The sequence below is a fragment of the Lemur catta genome, chromosome 2 (assembly GCF_020740605.2).
Source record: "Lemur catta isolate mLemCat1 chromosome 2, mLemCat1.pri, whole genome shotgun sequence".
NCBI classification, from domain to species: domain Eukaryota; kingdom Metazoa; phylum Chordata; class Mammalia; order Primates; family Lemuridae; genus Lemur; species Lemur catta.
The window spans coordinates 24,812,427-24,829,432 of NC_059129.1; the positions used below are offsets into that span (position 1 = coordinate 24,812,427).

Consider the following 17,006-nt stretch of genomic DNA (forward strand, 5'->3'; position numbering starts at 1 on the left):
ATGAGAGGGCCAAGAAGGCCATGACAGATTTAAGTGTGTGTGTGTGCCTCCAGCTGCTGGTGGGCGGTACCTGGGCGGGGCCTGGACGGGAAAGCCTGGATCCTCTCCTCTCACGGGTCACTGCGGACTCACTTGTGGTCCCCTGCCAAGCAGGGATGTGGCCCTGTCATGGAGGAGCCCGAGTCTTTTCTAAAAAGCCAAACATATGAAGTAGGGAAGAATTACAAGCTACATATGATCATGTGAAGGATTAGAGCATGAGGCCAGGGGACTCAGATCAAAAGGACTCACCTGGGCAGCATTTTTGGCAATGGACAGCATTAAAACAGCCTTGAGGGAAGAGCTAGGAAAAGGAAGATGGACACATGCCCAGGGGTTCAGATGTCACCAAATGTGTCACCACATGTTTTCACCCCAGCGTCCCTTTGGGTGCTCACACCAACCTTGAGTGGTAGGTTCCGTTTATCCCCACTTTGAAGATGAGGGAATACAGATTTATTGCTGGGCTTTTCCCACTTGATTGAAATTCCAGGAGTTCAAGAACGTTGTTGGTCTTACGTGGTGCTACCTCCCAAGAGCATAGACCCATGCCTGGTACACAGTAGACCCTCCATGAATATTTGTGGAACAAATGCAAGAACAAGGGGGCTAAAGAGGGATAGGCAACTTGCTGAAGGTCACTCAGGGCTGGATGCAGTCCTAAGTCTTCCAACTCCAGATGCTGTGCTTTTCCCACCCTCCATGCTGTGCCCCTCATGGAGGTGGCAGCAAAGGGTTTGGCTTGAGTGCCCCTAGCTGGTGGGAGTCTGTGGGGTTAGGAGGCTTGGTTGGGGGTGCATGAGCCTCCTCCTCCCCATTTGGGGCACATGGGAACAAGGGCACCCCCTCCACCAAACCCTAGCAGCTTGTCAGCGAGGATCCTCTCATCAACCACTTGATTTCCCAGAGACTGGAAGATAAGGTCCCTCATCTCTCAAAGTTGCTACAAACTTGGGTAGCACCCAGCTCCAACTCCCACTCCTCCCTGCCTGCATGGCGGAACAGCTCCGGCAAGAGCAGGACCACTGCATGCACCTGGAGAAAACCAAGAAGAACTGTGAGGTCACCATCAAAGACCTGCAAGCCAAGATGGAGGAGGCTGAGCAGCTGGCCCTAAAAGGAGGGAAGCGCATGATCATGAAGCTGGAAGCCAGGGTGAGGGCAGTGCCAAGCCAGCCAGGAGAGGGGAGCCAAAATCATGCCCTGCATTTGATGAGTAACTGGGTGGTACAAGTGCTATGAAAGAAAAGGAAATTGAGACAACAGGTCTAGTTTATTTATCAAAAGTTCTCCTCTCCTCTTCCTCTTTCCCTGTCACCTTCCTCCCCAGGATGTCCCTAGCCTCCAAACAGAGCAGTTCCCAATATTTTCCTTCCTCTTATTACTCACTTAAAACCAGCCTTAGTCTTTGCCCCATGAAACGTCAGTTTGGAAGAGCCCAGAAGGTTCAGTCACCTTGTCCAACCTCTGACTCCCCCATTTCCCAGAGGAGGGAACCTGAGGCTCAGGGGAAGGTGACCATGTGATGACCACAGCTTGGCCCATAAAAGGCATAACCTGGCTTTCCCACCAAGGGCTCGCCCCATCACCTCTGGGCAGGAAGTGGATACTGCAGATGTGACAGCCACATCCAAGGCCACTGAGCTCTGAAGTTCAAAAACAAGCATCCCCTCAGCTGCATTCCTCTCTTCCTCCCTCAGAGCAAGGAACTAGAGACAGAGCTGGATGGGGAGCAGAAACAGCACATGGAGACGGTTAAAACGCTGTGCAAAAATGAGCACCACCTCAAAGAGCTGGTCTTCCAGACGGAGGAGGACCACAAGACCAACCAGCGCATGCAGGAGCTGGTGGAGAACTTGCAGAACAAGCCGAAGGTCTATAAGCGTCAGATCGAAGAGGCAGTGCGTGCTCAACACGCTTCCCCACTTCTCACTCCCTAATGCATGGTTCCCAGCCGAGGCTGCCAGCCTTGATTAGAATTACCCACGGGGAAAGAAACAAGTATTGGCTCCAAGATGACTCTGTGAAGCTCATGTCCATCGCACCATGTCCTCAGTATTGTGTGAGGAGGGACCAGACAATACATACTAGAGATAAGAACATGTAAAAACTAAAAATATTTCCCATGACTACTGGGTTAACTAATGTAACCACTGCAACAGTGACCTCAACCTAGGAGGGTCCTGCTCTCTCTGTCCTGCTTCTGTTGGCCCTTGTGGCCTCTGGCAAGAACCACCTCTCCCTCCCTTATTTGATCCTCCTGCTGCTGAGATAGGAAGGCTGATATTCTTAGTCAATTTCACAGGCGTGGAAACAGACCCAGAGTGGAATATCTATGTTATGTTAGCGAAAGTCAGAGCCAAAGTCAAATGGTCAGCAAACAGCAGTTTCAAGTATCAACCCTACACCACATGTCCTACACACTCCCCCTTCAGGGACATAGATAGTGACTCTGCTGTCATTTGCTGCTGGTTCTGTGGCCGCCACATTGAATCCATCAGCCACCCATGTACCCAATGCTTTTCCCAAAGTCTCCATAAAGGCCAGCTGACAGCAGATATGGTTCTAACCAAAAAAATACTGTTCTAACCAAAATGACTACAACACTACTGGAAGACCAGGGGATGGGAAATGTATGGCAGGAGCTGGGAAATTGCTACATTCTCATCTTTTCTATAGTGGAGCACCAATAGATAATGCCAAAAACCGCATATTACAAAAGCAGCAACAGAAGCACATTTTTACTTACAAATATTGATGTCAAGGCCAAAAACAGTCAGCTAAGAGTGTTGAAGGTGGTCGCCCCTGGCGAGCTGTAGCATGTCCTTCCCCACCTAAGACACCTGTTTTGTAAGAAGAACAACTGGACTCTTAGAGGTCCCAGTATAACTGATAAAACTGCACACTTAACCAGAACCAGCCAGGCTCATGCCCTGTTTTCCGCTGTGCCTTTGTCACAGGAGGAGCAGGCCAACCAGACCTTGGCTCGGTACAGGAAGACGGTGCACGAGCTGGATGACACTGAGGAGTGGGCAGGCATGGTGGAAACTGCCCTGAACAAGCTGCGCACCAGACACCGTGTGGCCGGCAAGGGCATCACCTCCTTGGAGATCATCCAGGTGTCCAAGATAGGCTCCTCCAAAACCCTCTCTGAGGAATGAAGCCCTCCCTGCCCTGGGCCACAGCAGGTAGGCATGGACTGCAGGAAGCTCACCTTCCCTGCACCTGCTTTACTCCTAGCAGTGGTAGTGCTCCCCTCACCTCTTCAGCTGCAGATCTCCTCTCTGGATTCTCGCAGCCCTCAGGCAGGGTGCTGTCCACCTGCAGACAGGTGCAGGTAGTCCTGATGTCCCCCATCTGGGTGGAAGGCAGTTTCCTGTGTGATGCCACTTGATGCTAGACCTGGAACATGGGTGCTTAGTACACATGCATTTTCACTGGAGATGCGTGGAGACATCGCAAGCTCATGGCAATGTGTGTTCACCTTTCACATCCCCCACAATATCATTCTTCACTGGGGATTTCATCAACACTGGTTGAATTTAGGTTTCTACTACTGAGGAAATAATTAATAATCATCATCACAGCTACCATTTCTTGAGCACTGAGTGCAGGTGGGATTTTAGGGGGGCAACTTAAAATAGTCCTTTCTTACTCCTTTTACTTCAGAACCAATCAAGGAAAAAAACATTGGGGACAAACATATAAGTCAAAATACCAGTTTTATTATGCTGTAACTCTAGATTGAGGATGTGGCTCTAGCGTATGTCCACCATGGGCATCCTCGTCTTTGCCTCAGGATTAAAGATGCCTGCAGCACTGAGCAATCACAGCCAGCTCCTTGCGGAGCAGCCACTGCCTCGAGCAGAGGAACAACCAGAACTCATCATCCCTGCAAGTAGATCTAAAAGGAGAGACAAGATAGGGTTCAGCCTTCCTGGTTCCTTATTCCAAATACAAGATAAATCACTCCTCCTCCCATGGAGAGAAGCAAGGGAAAGGTGAGGAGAGAGACAAAGAACATTATTCTAGAGCAGTGGTTCCCAAAACCTGGTCCCCTGGACCAGCAACATCAGTGTCACCTGGAGAGTTGCTAGAAATGCCTATTCTTAGGCCTGGCTCCAGACCTACTGAGTCAGCAGCTCTGGGGGTAGGTCCAGCATCTGTGGTTTAATGAGCCCTCCAGGAAACTCAGATGTGTGATCGAGTTCGAGAGCCACTGCTGTAGCAGAAGTCTGCCCTTACAGAAATACAGACCTGGGGATGGAGGTTTCACTTACTTTTTTTTTTTACAAGAGCCTGGCAGATGACAGATGCTTCTCACTATTTTATTATCCTATGAGGTAGGTATAAATATCCCCATTTGTCAGGTGAGGAAAATGAGCTGAGAGAAGTTCAGTGACTTGTCCGTGGTCATACAAACCCTGTGCTAAGGAAAGGCAAGTTGTCTTTTATTTGAATTACCATGGAAAATTGATTTGGTTGTCCTCTGTGTGGGATTAACCAGGACAGCTAAAAATCCAGGACTTGGCTCAGGTTGGGGCATGGGGGTGAGGGTGAAGCCTAAGCACCAACCTCCATGGATTCCAGAAATGATTTCTGGCCTTGTGTTCAAATATCTGGATGAATCAGCTACTGGTGAGGGTAAGGTTCCCCCCTGTTCATTTACAACTCTCTGTCTCAGGAATGGTGGTTAGTTTGAGTTAGAGCCAAAAGTGATAATCCATTGACCTTTGGATTCAAGCTGAGCCTTATCTTACTATTTGCTTAGGGAGGAAACAAACAAAAAAAGAGGACACAGAATCTTTTTTTTAATTCGCTAACCCGAAAATAATGGTAAGTGGTAAGCTTGGGAAGGTAAGAAAATCAGAGGCCCTTGAACTCAATCCTCTGCTGAAAAAAATAAAGAAAGAAAGAAAAAAAGGAAACCAGAGGCTTGACTCTAGATGAGTTCTATGATTAATGTGTAACCATCTCCTTTCAAGGCAGAAACCTGAAAGCGATCCCTCCTCCTGAGCTCTTTCCTAGGCAGGGGTTACTCGGGAGGCTTCCTGCACACCCTGTCTCAGGAGGCGGTTCAGCTCCTTACACCTGCTAAGTCTTGGTCTCCAGGATTAGATACCTTCTAAAGCAGATCCCCCACCCTGCTTTGGTTGGCCCTGGTCTGGCTGCTCTATCACAGCAAGGATCTACTTCCATGTTCCTGGCTGCAGTCTGGCCTCTGGCAAGAAGAAGTGATGAGGCCGTGCCTCCAGGGTCTGCTCTCCATGTCTTGATCTATCCTCACTCTTTTATCCATGTCCCCTTGTTGGTCACAGGGCTGGATATACCACTAGTGGCCACTGGCTGTCTTAAGCAAACTGGTGCATGGATCAGCACTAAGCCTAGACCCTGCCTTCATGTTCATGAGCCACAGAATTTAGTTCTCTAAAGTGGCATTATATCCATTCCCACACGTATTGACCAAGCTCTGAATATGGGCTCTAGGCCTGTTCTCTGGGATACAGAGGTAAATGAGAAAGAAGGTCCTCCTCAAGGAGCTCAGTACCTGGTGGAGAGGTAGATGCACACAACAATCACTTCAAGGCTATGGGCCGATGTTCTGCTACATGCCGGTTGCATTTCATGGGAGGGGAGCACATAGGAGGAGCAAGTGGATCATCCCAAGGTGGCTGGATGGAGCACTTCCAAGGAGGACGTGACCTGTACAAGAGTCTAGAGCAGCACCATGCGATGGGTGGTCCTGTTTGTTACCTGCCCACGACAGCAGAAGTGCAGAATCTGAGAGGAAGTTTTTAGAAATTTTTATAGCAATTGACACTATGACATCCAAGTGCATAATTGGTGTCTTTTACAGAAGTTATTGGTCTTGATATTTATTAAAATTAAAATAAAAAAATATTTTAACAAAAATTTAAAAGAATAAATAAATCTGATGCTTCGCCAGGCAGAGAAGAAGAGAAGGAAATTTCAGACAGAAGGCCCAACACATGCAAAAGTACAGAGGTGGGACTTGCCCAGGGGCTCAGCATGAGGCAAGAGAGTTGCAGAGAGGTGGGAGACGAAGCTGGCAGGGTAGGCAGGGGTGAGGCTGTGAAAGGCCCTGTTGGGTACAATATTTCATAAACTCCAGAAGGAAATCTTACTAATATTTAAAATCCACTTGTGGATGTGATGAGCAGCACCTTTTCTTTCTTGGGAGGATGCTCACATCACAATAGCAATGCAAGCCTCTTGGCCCCTCAAGAGATGCCACGGGCAGGCTTCTGGGAAGCATTGGGTCTCGGGATTGCACCCTCGCGCTCTCAACAGCCTGGCAGAATTCAGTCCTAATGGGCATGCCAGGCCCAAAGAAGGGGTCTCTAAACCCTCCCAACCTCATGCAGAACATGCTAGGTATGACCTAATGGTACCCATTACTTAGAAGGGAGCCTATGTAGAGGTATCCCCAGCATCTTGGAGAGCCATCTTTCTAGCAAGAAGGGAGCAAAGATGTCAGAACTCCCTGGCCTGACCCACATGGAATTCCTCCACCCTTTCTCTCTCACTGTCTTCCAGGGTGATACAGATCTCAACAGCAGTCCATTGAGGAAGAAAATATGAAAATGGAAAACTGGGTCTATCCTGAGAATGTGTATTATGCATAAAAAAGTATAAGCCAGAAAGAGACCAGTGCTGAAGAATAAGAGAGCTATGGTGGAAAATGGGTTTGGGGATGTAAATCCCAGCCATTAGAGGAATTAAAATTAGTGTGGCTTCTCTGAGGCTGTGCCAAGCATTTGGATGACAGTAACAATCGATCTGTTTTAGTTGAGTTCCTATATGTTCACGTCAAGGACAGAATATGTATTGTCTGTGACCTGGCTGTTCTCTAGAAAGAATTCCTCACATTGATAATTTCAATGCCTTGTCCTAATACAGTTTAAATAAAAGAAACATAAAATATAATCAACTGGAGCTTTATTGATTAGTTGATTGATTGACAGAGACAGGGTCTCGCTCTGTCATCCCAGGTAGAGTGCAGTGGTATCATCATAGCTCACAGCAACCTCAAACTCCTGGGCTCAAGCAATTCTCCCACCTCGGCCTCCCAGAGTTCTAGGATTACAGGCATGAGCCACTGCACTGGCCTGCAGCTTGTTTTTAAATGATGAAATTTTATTTGTCTAAGACTTCCCAATCTAAAGACAATTTTTACAATTGCCATATAAAAAAGTTATGTCGTATCCCTATATCCTAACTCACAGGCGCAGGCTTGTTTCTATTGGAAACCATGAAAACTATACAGTGTTGATAAGGTTCTTTCCAAATTTTAAAAGGGTATAGTCATGAAATGAAGACAAACTAGGTTTTCTAAAGCAGATGAAAGATATGGAACCCCCTGAAGGGATGTTAAGATCCATCCAGGCCAAGGTCCCACGTGACCCCTGCATGTTTTGCCTCAGCATCTCCCAGAATGTTCACATATAGGGGGGTCAACTCTGTGAGGGCAGGCAGTTTTGTGTGTTTTGTACACTGCTGTATCCTCAGCAACCAGAGTGCCAGGCCTGGTTGCACATGGTAAATACATATAGAGTGAGTGAATGACAAAGCCAACGAACTGCTTCCCAAGGTAGTCCTTCCCAGACATTGCCAGAAAGTTCTTCCTTGAATCAAGCTGAGACCTGCTCATGGTAGTGTCCACATGCTGATCCTGGTTTGATACCCAGGGCCCTGAAGAACCACCTTAATAGAAGACAGTTCTCATGGTCTGTCCAAGTTTTCTCTTCTCTAGGTTGAATATTCTTGGGTCCTTCAACCTTCCCTTGTGTGACACAATTTCCGCTGTGGCCTTCTGATACTCCTCAACCCTGTTTCCCTTCCTCACTTTCCTAGTCTCTGGAGAGCTGCAGGCAGAAATCACTGTTCAAGAGCGTTGGAGGGAGGAATACTATTTCTTTGGTTGGTCCCTCTCCATCTTCACACAGGGCCACATCATCCTTGTGACGGTTCTAAGCTTGGTGTTCTCTGGAGGGAGCTTTGGTTCCTTCCACGCAACTGAACCAAATGTGGTAACACCGCCCTCTGGTGGCAGGGTCTCTAACTGCTGTGTGTGTGAATTTCTTGGGAGACACCAAATCACAGAATCTTAGAATTATATTACAATTTTAGGGCTGGAAGGGACACTTAACGGACATCTAGTCCAACTCTCAGCCAGTTGGGGAGTCCCCTCCATAACATTCTTGAAAAAACAGTAACCCAACTTCTATTTGAACCATGCCAGTGAAAAAAAGGCAGCCCGTCCAAGTTTTGACTGATGATCATGGTCAAAAAGTTCCACTTAATACTGAACCAGAATACATATCCCTGTGTTTTTTGCCCTTATTTTGCTCTAGTATTTACCTCTACAATTACACAGGTTTTTTGGGTTTTTCTTTTTTTTTTTTTTTTTTTGAGACATAGTCCTGCTCTGTTGCCTGGGCTAGAGTGCCGTGGCATTAGCCCAGCTCTCAGCAACCTCAAACTTCTGGGCTCATGCAATCCTCCTGCCTCAGCCTCCCGTGTTGCTGGGACCACAGATATGTGCCATCATGACTGACTAATTTTTTCTATTTTTAGTACAGACAGGGTCTTGCTCTTGCTCAGGCTGGTCTGGAACTCCTGACCTCAAGCAATCCTCCCACCTCAGCCTCCCAGAGTGCTAGGATTACAGGTGTGAGTCACTGCGCCCAGCCTCAATTACATAGGTCTAATCTGTACACTCTAAAGTTGGGACGATAACGGTTCCTCCTTCCCAGCAATTAGACACTTGCCAAGTTTCTTCTAGCAATCTGCGGGACTTCCAACACTTGTCCTCTGGCTGGAGATTTGTTGTGAAAGGGCCAACCTTGAGTTACGGTTGAATCAAAGGCTGGAAGGGAATTTGTTGGCTATTGTAAGAGACTACTCTTTCCACTTCTTCCTGAGCCCTGGCTTAGGCTAATAAAAAATGTGTTCCGGGGCTTTGCAGCACTTATTTCCACAAAACTTTCCTCTACAGATACTGGAGAACTCTATTATGAGAACTAGATTTGGTGATTAAAAAGGCTACTGTGGGAGTAGATACTGGATGCTTCAGGAGAGGCACCCAGCCCAGCCTTGGAAGGTAAAGGAAGGTGTCTGGAGGAAGTCATGTCTCTGCTATAGCCTAAGAATGAGTAGGAGTTAGGCACCGAGGGGACAGAGAGCATGTGGGAATGGAAAGTGGCAGGAGGTAGGCAGGGCGTATCAGCTAAGAGCATGCTTGGCTCCAGGTAGCAGCGCACAGAGCCAACAGTGGCATAAGCAGCACAGGCATTTAACGATCTTGCACACACACCCTGCCCTGACACAGCAGACAGTTTCAGAACGAGTGCAGTGTGAGAGAGCCAGGTCTCCACCATAACATGCTGCTTCATCCTTAGGCCTGTCAAGGCAGCTGCCATAGCATTAAGCATCACAGCTTCCCCAACCATGATCAAGACGCTAAAAAGATACAGGCCTCCTCACCATCTTTTTCATCAAGGACCATATTTTTTTCTTCCAGAAGCTCCCCAAGAGACTAACACTTGAATGCTGATTGGCAGCAATGGGTCAGATGCCCATCCCAAAACTAATTAGCAGTAAGTGGGAATGGGGTTGCCACATTAGACATGGACCAATCATGGTTTGTTCCCCGCGCCAGGAGAGGGCCCAGCTTCCCTGAGAGCCACCTGAACAAAAGTGAGGAAGCCATGGGGGGAAAGGTGTTGTGTGGATAGCCAGAGTGTCTGCCACACAGAGGATGTGCTGAGAGATAAAAGTGACAGATCATGAGAGACCTTGATGACTTTTTGGAGTGTAGACTTTAGTCTGAGGGTGAGCGAAATTTGTCTGATGGTTTCCTCACGATCTGATTCATTGTACAAGTATTCCTGTACTTTTGACAGGAATATAGCATAAGCACAGTTGTGTCTCACTGCATCACACCAAAAGACATATGGTGGCAATCTGTGCTTTGTGATGTTAACTTTGATCATTTGATTAAGGTGTCCATCTCAATTAAGGAACATTCTATAAAATAATTAGTGTGGCCTCTTTAAAACTGCCAATGTCATAAAATCAGAAAAAAAAAAAGGCTGAGGTGGGAAGGTGGCTTGAGGTCAGGAGTTCAAGGCTGTAGTATGCTATGATTGTACCTGTGAATAGCCACTGCATTCCAGCCTCAGAAACATAGTGAAACCCTATCCCCTCCACAAAAAAAAAACAAAAAAAAAGGCTGAGGTGAGGAACTATTCCAGATTAGACTAAAGAAACATAACAATTAAATATAACAAATGATCTCAGGTTGGCTTCAAGATTGAGGGGAAAAAAAATTGCTAGAAAGGTCATTACTGGAAAAAGTGAAATTTGAATATAAACATATTATAACTACCTTATAATTATTTGTTATATTATTAAGTGTTATAATTAACATATTAATTTTACAGTAAATATTTAATAATATTGAATTAATGTTAAATGTCCTGAATTTAATCACTGTATTATGGTTACATAAGAGAAGTTCCTTGTTCTTCAGAGATATATACTGAAGTACTGAGGAGTAAAGAGCCATGATGTTTGCGATTTACAAATGACTCAACAAATAATAATAACTTTTGTTATTACTATGATGCAGACATATATAAATAAATATATATGAGACAGATAAAGCAAATGTGACAAATTGTTCACACAATTGGTGAGTCTAAGTAAAAATGTTTATTGATATTCATTACTCTCACATATTTTTGCAACTTTTCTATAGGTCTGAAAGTTTTTATGGGAAAAAAAAAGAAATATGTAGGAGGCAGATGTGATGTGACTTGGTAACTAACTTCCTGGGAGCCAGTAATCAATCTGTGGTGGATGCTGAAACCTTGAACTGAGAGGTAGAGAAGAAAGTAGAATCTGAATCTGAGGTGAGGAGGAGAGGGGAAATAACAGGTCTTATACGTATCGAATTCAGTGAGAGCTAGTGAGATGCCAGGTGGAGGATCTCAGTAGCAGTCTGAATTATCAGGGGTCAGGAACGAAGCGAAACACACATCTTAGGGTTGGCAACCTATGGTTGAAGCCAAGAGCTTGTGAAATCACTTAGAGGACATGTGTGGAGGGAGGCAGAATCTTACGCTCACCAGCATTTAAGGTTCAGGTCCAGAAGCAGGAACCAAGTAAGAACCGTTATGCTCATAAGCAAATAAGCTATTTCATTCAGTGTTCTTATGAAAATAATCATCAGACTTGCAATTTTCTACCACTTTAAATTTGTTCCTAGAGACACTCTTCTTGGTAACTTCTCTCTAGGTGTGGGATTATTAAACTTTGCCAACATCTTCATTTGGAAGCATGATATAGTAAGAAGCCTACAGATGCATTTTGACATAAGCACACAAAACAAAGGTATCCTATATGCTACAATTAGAAGTACAGTCATCACGTTAATGACTCAGCTTAATGCATTCCTGAAAACAATTCTCAGATCAAATGAGCCTGTATTATATTATTTTAAATGAGAAAATAAGAATGTATTCCCAGCCTGTCCAAAAACTCTAACCAATTTCTCTAAATATCACTAAAACCCTCTTAAACACCTATAAAACAATCCTCCAAACACTGCAGCATAATATAAACATTTAAACATGAATCACCTAATTACTTAACACTAAATGAACTCTATAGTGATTATGTTTGCAAGCAGTACACAATGATATGCACTCTACTGAATGAGAATTAAATATTCCCTCTAACCTGCAACAAACATATATAGTAAAGCAAACAAAAGAAGGCAAGAAAGGAGAGAAAAAGAAACAGAACAGGCAGGACAAAAAGAAAGCATATAATAAAATGGTTAAATTAAACTCTAATCTATTACTAATTACTTTAAATGTAAATGGTCTAGATATTCCAGTTAAAAGACAAATATGCTATAAAAATAAAATGCAACTATATGTTTTTATGGGAAACAATCTGACACTTACCTGGCAGCGGAGATACCATGATCATGATCGAAGCGAGACTCATCCATGGTATTCCAGATATGCTGACCCCTGAGATTTCCTCAAATGTGGGAAACTTGGGAGAAAAAAAAGAAACAATCTAAAAACATAAGGTCACAGAAAAGTTGAAAGGAGATGAAAAGATACACCAGGCAAATACTAACCAAAAGGAAGCTGATGTGGCTATACAATTGACTCAAACAATGTGGGGGATGGGGTACCAACTCCCAAGCACAGTCAAAATCCACATACAACTTTTGACTACCCAAAAGCTTAACTACTTATAGCCAACTCTTCACTGGAAGCCTTACCAATAACATGGATTAACCCATATTTTGGATGTTATATGTATTAGATATTGTATTTTTACAATAAAGTAAGCTAGAGAAAAGACGTTATTAAGAAAATCAGAAGGAAGAGAAAATATATTTACTATTCATCATGTGGAAGTGGACCATCAAAGTCTTCATTTTCAATGTCTTCCCACTGAGTAGGCTGAGGAGGAGGAGGAAGAGGAGTTGGTCTTGCTGTCTCAGAGGCAGGAGAAAATCCACATATAAGTGGACTCATGCAATTCAAGCCCATGTTGTTCAAGGTCAACTGTACTAATATTAGAGTAAGTAAATGTTAAGATGTAAGGTATTATTATTAAAGAACATTTCATAATGATAAAATGTTCAATTCATCAGAAGACATAATTCCATTACACAGAGGCACCTATAATATAGCCTCAAAATATGTAAAGAAAAAAATGATAGAATAGAGTAAAAATAGACAAATCCACAATCATATGGGAGATATTAACACAAGTTTCTTAGTAACTGAAAGAATAAACAAGCAAAAACACATCAATAATTAAGATGGAAATTATGCAAGTAAGGTAGAAATCAATAACAAAAATAGAACTTAAAACTCCCATGTTTGGAAATTTAAAAAATACAAATTCTATACAAACTCTTCCAGAATATTCAAGAGCAAAGAATACTTCTGAACCCATTTTAAAAGGTCAGAATTATCATGATACTAACACTAGAGATTACAAAAAAAGTAAACTACAAAACAATTCTTCATAAGCATAGATGCAAAAATTCTTAACAAAATTTTGCAAATTGAATACAATAATATATAAAAAGGATAATACACCAAGTGGGACTTTTCTCAGGAATGCAAGTTTAGTTAAATACTCTAAAATAAATCAATATAAAAACTATAAAACTTCTAAAAAATAGGAGAAAATCTATGTGACATTGGGTTATGTAAAGATTTCTTAGATATGACACCTAATAAATGGACTTCCTCAAAATTAAGAACTTCTGCTCAGGGCCAGGTGCAGTGGCTCACACCTATAATCCTAGCACTCTGGGAGGCTGAGGCAGGAGGATCACTCGAGGTCAGGAGTTTGAGACCAGCCTGAGCAATAGCGAGATCCCATCTCTACTAAAAACAGAAAAAAATTAGCTGGGCAACTAAAAATAGAAAAAAAAATTAGCCAGCCATGGTGGTACACACCTGTAGTCCCAGCTACTTGGGATGCTGAGATAGGAGGATTGCTTGAGCCCAGGAGTTTGAGGTTGCTGTGAGCTAGGCTGACACCATGGCACTCTAGCCTGGACAACAGAGCAAGATACTGCCTCAAAAAAAAAAAAAATTAAAAAATAAAAAGAACTTCTGCTCTTTGAAAGACATTAAGAGAGTGAACGAAAAGAGAAGCCACAGATTGGTAAAAAAAAAATTTGGATATGATAAATTATGACAATCAACTTGATAAAATATTTCCAAATAATAATTTCCACAATTTATCAAGTTCTTTTTTTAGCATGTCAAGAACTGTGAAGCACTTTAAATAGTCTATTTTATTTATTTTTTTATTTTCTTACAGTACTTTGATTTATTGTTTAATACATTGTCTATTTTAATCCTTAGAACTCTAGGAAGTGGGAACTATTATCTTCATTTTACAGATAAATTTAGAGAAGTTGACCAACTTGACAGTGGATATAGCTGGTAAGCTGCACAGCCAGGATTTAAACCCCATTATATCTAGTTCCATAGTCAATTAACTCTCTTAACCACTCCATCATACTATCTTTTAATTAAACTAATCTAACCTTGCATAACAACATGAGAAAATGTGCTAGAAACAAAATGTGTAAGAAGTGGCCCTGGGCTCCAGGAGATGTACAGGCTAGTGGACTACAGATTTCACTTATCAAATTAGATAAACAGTACATAGTATTCATAAGTATGCTTGTGTGCTTGTCTTGTAAGTATGTTATTTGCGATAGTCCACTATTTAAAGACCACCTGACTACCTATGCCCCTAGACACCCCATAAACTGGTCCCATCCCTGTCCTGTGGAAATGAACTGGATTAGCAGCCCAGAGTGGAAAAATCCACATGCATTTTTCAGTTCATCTGTACTGAACTGTACAAAGTCCTTTCTATAAAAAGCTTTCCCCACTGGGACCATACCCAGCAATAAGGACAATATCAAAGCATAAGGATTATTATTAACACAGAATATGCATTTATCTTTTTGTCTCTTTGCTTACTTATAGCTTTTATAGGCATTGGTTCAATAATATTTCCAACAGTCTTTGTGGTGAGTAGGTGGCAGGCATTATGAGCAGACAAGCACTTAGTGTTCACTGATTCAGCTGGTGGCACAAACAAGAACCAATCTTCTTACTCTCCAAATCCACATTCTAGTTATTAAATCAAAGCTTTCCTGAGCAGAAGGTAATCCTTAGGCCTTTGCAAACATGTAATCTTTCTAAACTATGACTATGTTCCTAATGTATCTATACAAGCCCCATCTCCCTTTATCAACTAGAGGTAACCTCTGTTTTCCTTTGACATCCCAGACTGTTTCTTTCATTCATTCACACTTTCATTCAACAAACATTGAGCAGGACTTTCCATGTTCAAGGCATTGTGCATTTCTTTGTATTTAAAATTATTTGTCAGCCGGTTGCGGTGGCTCATGCCTGTAATCCTAGCACTCTGGGAGGCCAAGGTGGGAGGATTGCTCGAGGTCAGGAGTTGAAGACCAGCCTGAGCAAGAGCAAGACCCTGTCTCTACTAAAAAATAGAAAGAAATTAACTGGACAACTAAAAATATATAGAAAAAGTTAGCCGGGCATGGTGGCACATGCCTGTAGTCCCAGCTACTTGGGAGGCTGAGGCAGGAGGATCGCTTGAGCCCAGGAGTTTGAGGTTGCTGTGAGCCAGGCTGACGCCACGGCACTCTAGTCCGGGCAACTGAGTGAGACTCTGTCTCAAAAATAAATAAATAAATAAATAAATAAAATTATTTGTGGGCCAAGTGTGGTGGCAGGCAACTGTAGTCCCAGCTACTCAGGAAGCTGAGGTGGGATCATTTGCACCCAGGAATTTGAGGCTGTAGTGCATAATGACTGCACTTGTGAATAACCATTGCACTCAAGCCTGGGCAACACAGCAGGACCCCATCTCTACACAGCAATTAAAATAAAATAATTTATGGACTGGTCTTACCCAAGTTTCAAAGTTCCTTGAGGACAGAGAGATCTTACTCTACCCTTCTGCACACTGCACAAAATGCTTAACACAATACCTGGCAATTGGTGAGTACTTATTAAATATCTGATGACTTGAATTTTGACCAAATTCCAATTCAAATCTAATCAGTAAAGCACACAAAGCTATCCCATGGCAGTGTCCAATGCCCCCCTCTCTTCCTCCCATTTCCCACTTCTAAGTATCACCTTCCCTGGTACTAATTTTTTAAAAGGCAGAGTCCTTATTTTGGATACTACATCAGTATCATTATACATGTGTAAAAACAAGCACTAAGAGTAACTCACCTTCCTTGGAACACCAATCACTCTTATACCAGGGTATGATGGTATAATAGGAAAGGCCAGAGCAGGAGGAAAGTCCTGACCCTTCCTTGTATCAAAATCTTCAAGTCTCAACATACTGTGGTCTTGTTTTCTCAGTTACAGAATAAGGCAGATTAATTTAAAGATCCCCTTTTTGGAGCTAAGATTCTACCGTCTGGAATGACTCATAAAATATGAAATGAAATACATCAAATGGTAAGCTTTGGTTAGGCTAAATTGAAAAATACTGATTCAAAAGATAGAACCAAAGATTAATAGTAAATGTCCATTATTTTTCCAGGGCTAACATTTCTTGTCATTTATCATAAAGAGTCTGGTATTAATTTGTATGTGTTATTCTCATCTACCCAGATTATAAGCCCCTTCAAAGAAGAAAGTGTACTTTGTAAAGAGGTGGGATCCAAATACGATACTGTTGGTACTTTCGCTCTGGGTACCAACTTCATATACTTGGGGACTGATTCCTGTAACTTGCAGACACATGAGGAATCCTTGCTTTCTGTGCATGCTGTCCTTCCGTTGCCAAATTGTGTCTCCGAGGAGTAATTAATTTACAATGATCTTTTTGCTTTCTCTTTGTTACTCCTATGACCAAAGACTTTGTCACTATGGGGAAGTTAAAACCAAAGACTTCTGGTGCATCAATGCTCCAATGAACAGCGAGACTCACTAACCCCAAAGAACATACTGTGGGTCTGAAATTGGGAGTTTGATAAGTTCACTTTCGTAAACATCACCTTACAACCAAGCGTGGGGATCAAACATGTAAACCACGAAAGGGAAAGAAACACGTCCTTGGTTAGCCACCTGTTAAGGGGGGGACAGGGGATGCTGCCACAGGATTTCTGCCGGTTCCAGGGTAGCAGCCTAGTTGGAAGTGGGGTTCAGGGCATTTCTTAAAAAGATGCATCTTCACAGCAAGACACTATCTTCACATGTACGGGGGTAATTTATAATTTCCCCCAACTCTTCTTTCCTGTGGTGCCGTCTTGGGAACAGGGTACAATTCTGACCAAGGAAGGATCCAGAAGTTTCCTGGGGGGCTTGAGAGGCTTTCCAGAGAGGGAG

General features: G+C 43.1%; 1 long non-coding RNA gene across 2 annotated transcripts; it reads right to left on the reverse strand.

Moving 5' to 3' along the window:
* Window positions 1-3,744: 3,744 nt before the first annotated feature.
* Window positions 3,745-16,132, reverse strand: LOC123631569. 2 transcript variants are annotated; one of them, XR_006733191.1, is made up of 5 exons: window positions 15,900-16,132; window positions 12,487-12,548; window positions 12,036-12,129; window positions 5,588-5,793; window positions 3,745-3,943 (listed from the first exon to the last, which is right to left on the reverse strand). It is a non-coding gene; the product is annotated as an uncharacterized LOC123631569 (long non-coding RNA). The 2 variants fall into 2 exon arrangements; XR_006733190.1 differs by lacking the exon at window positions 15,900-16,132 and having other exon boundaries at window positions 12,487-12,692.
* Between the last annotated feature and the right edge of the window lie 874 nt (window positions 16,133-17,006).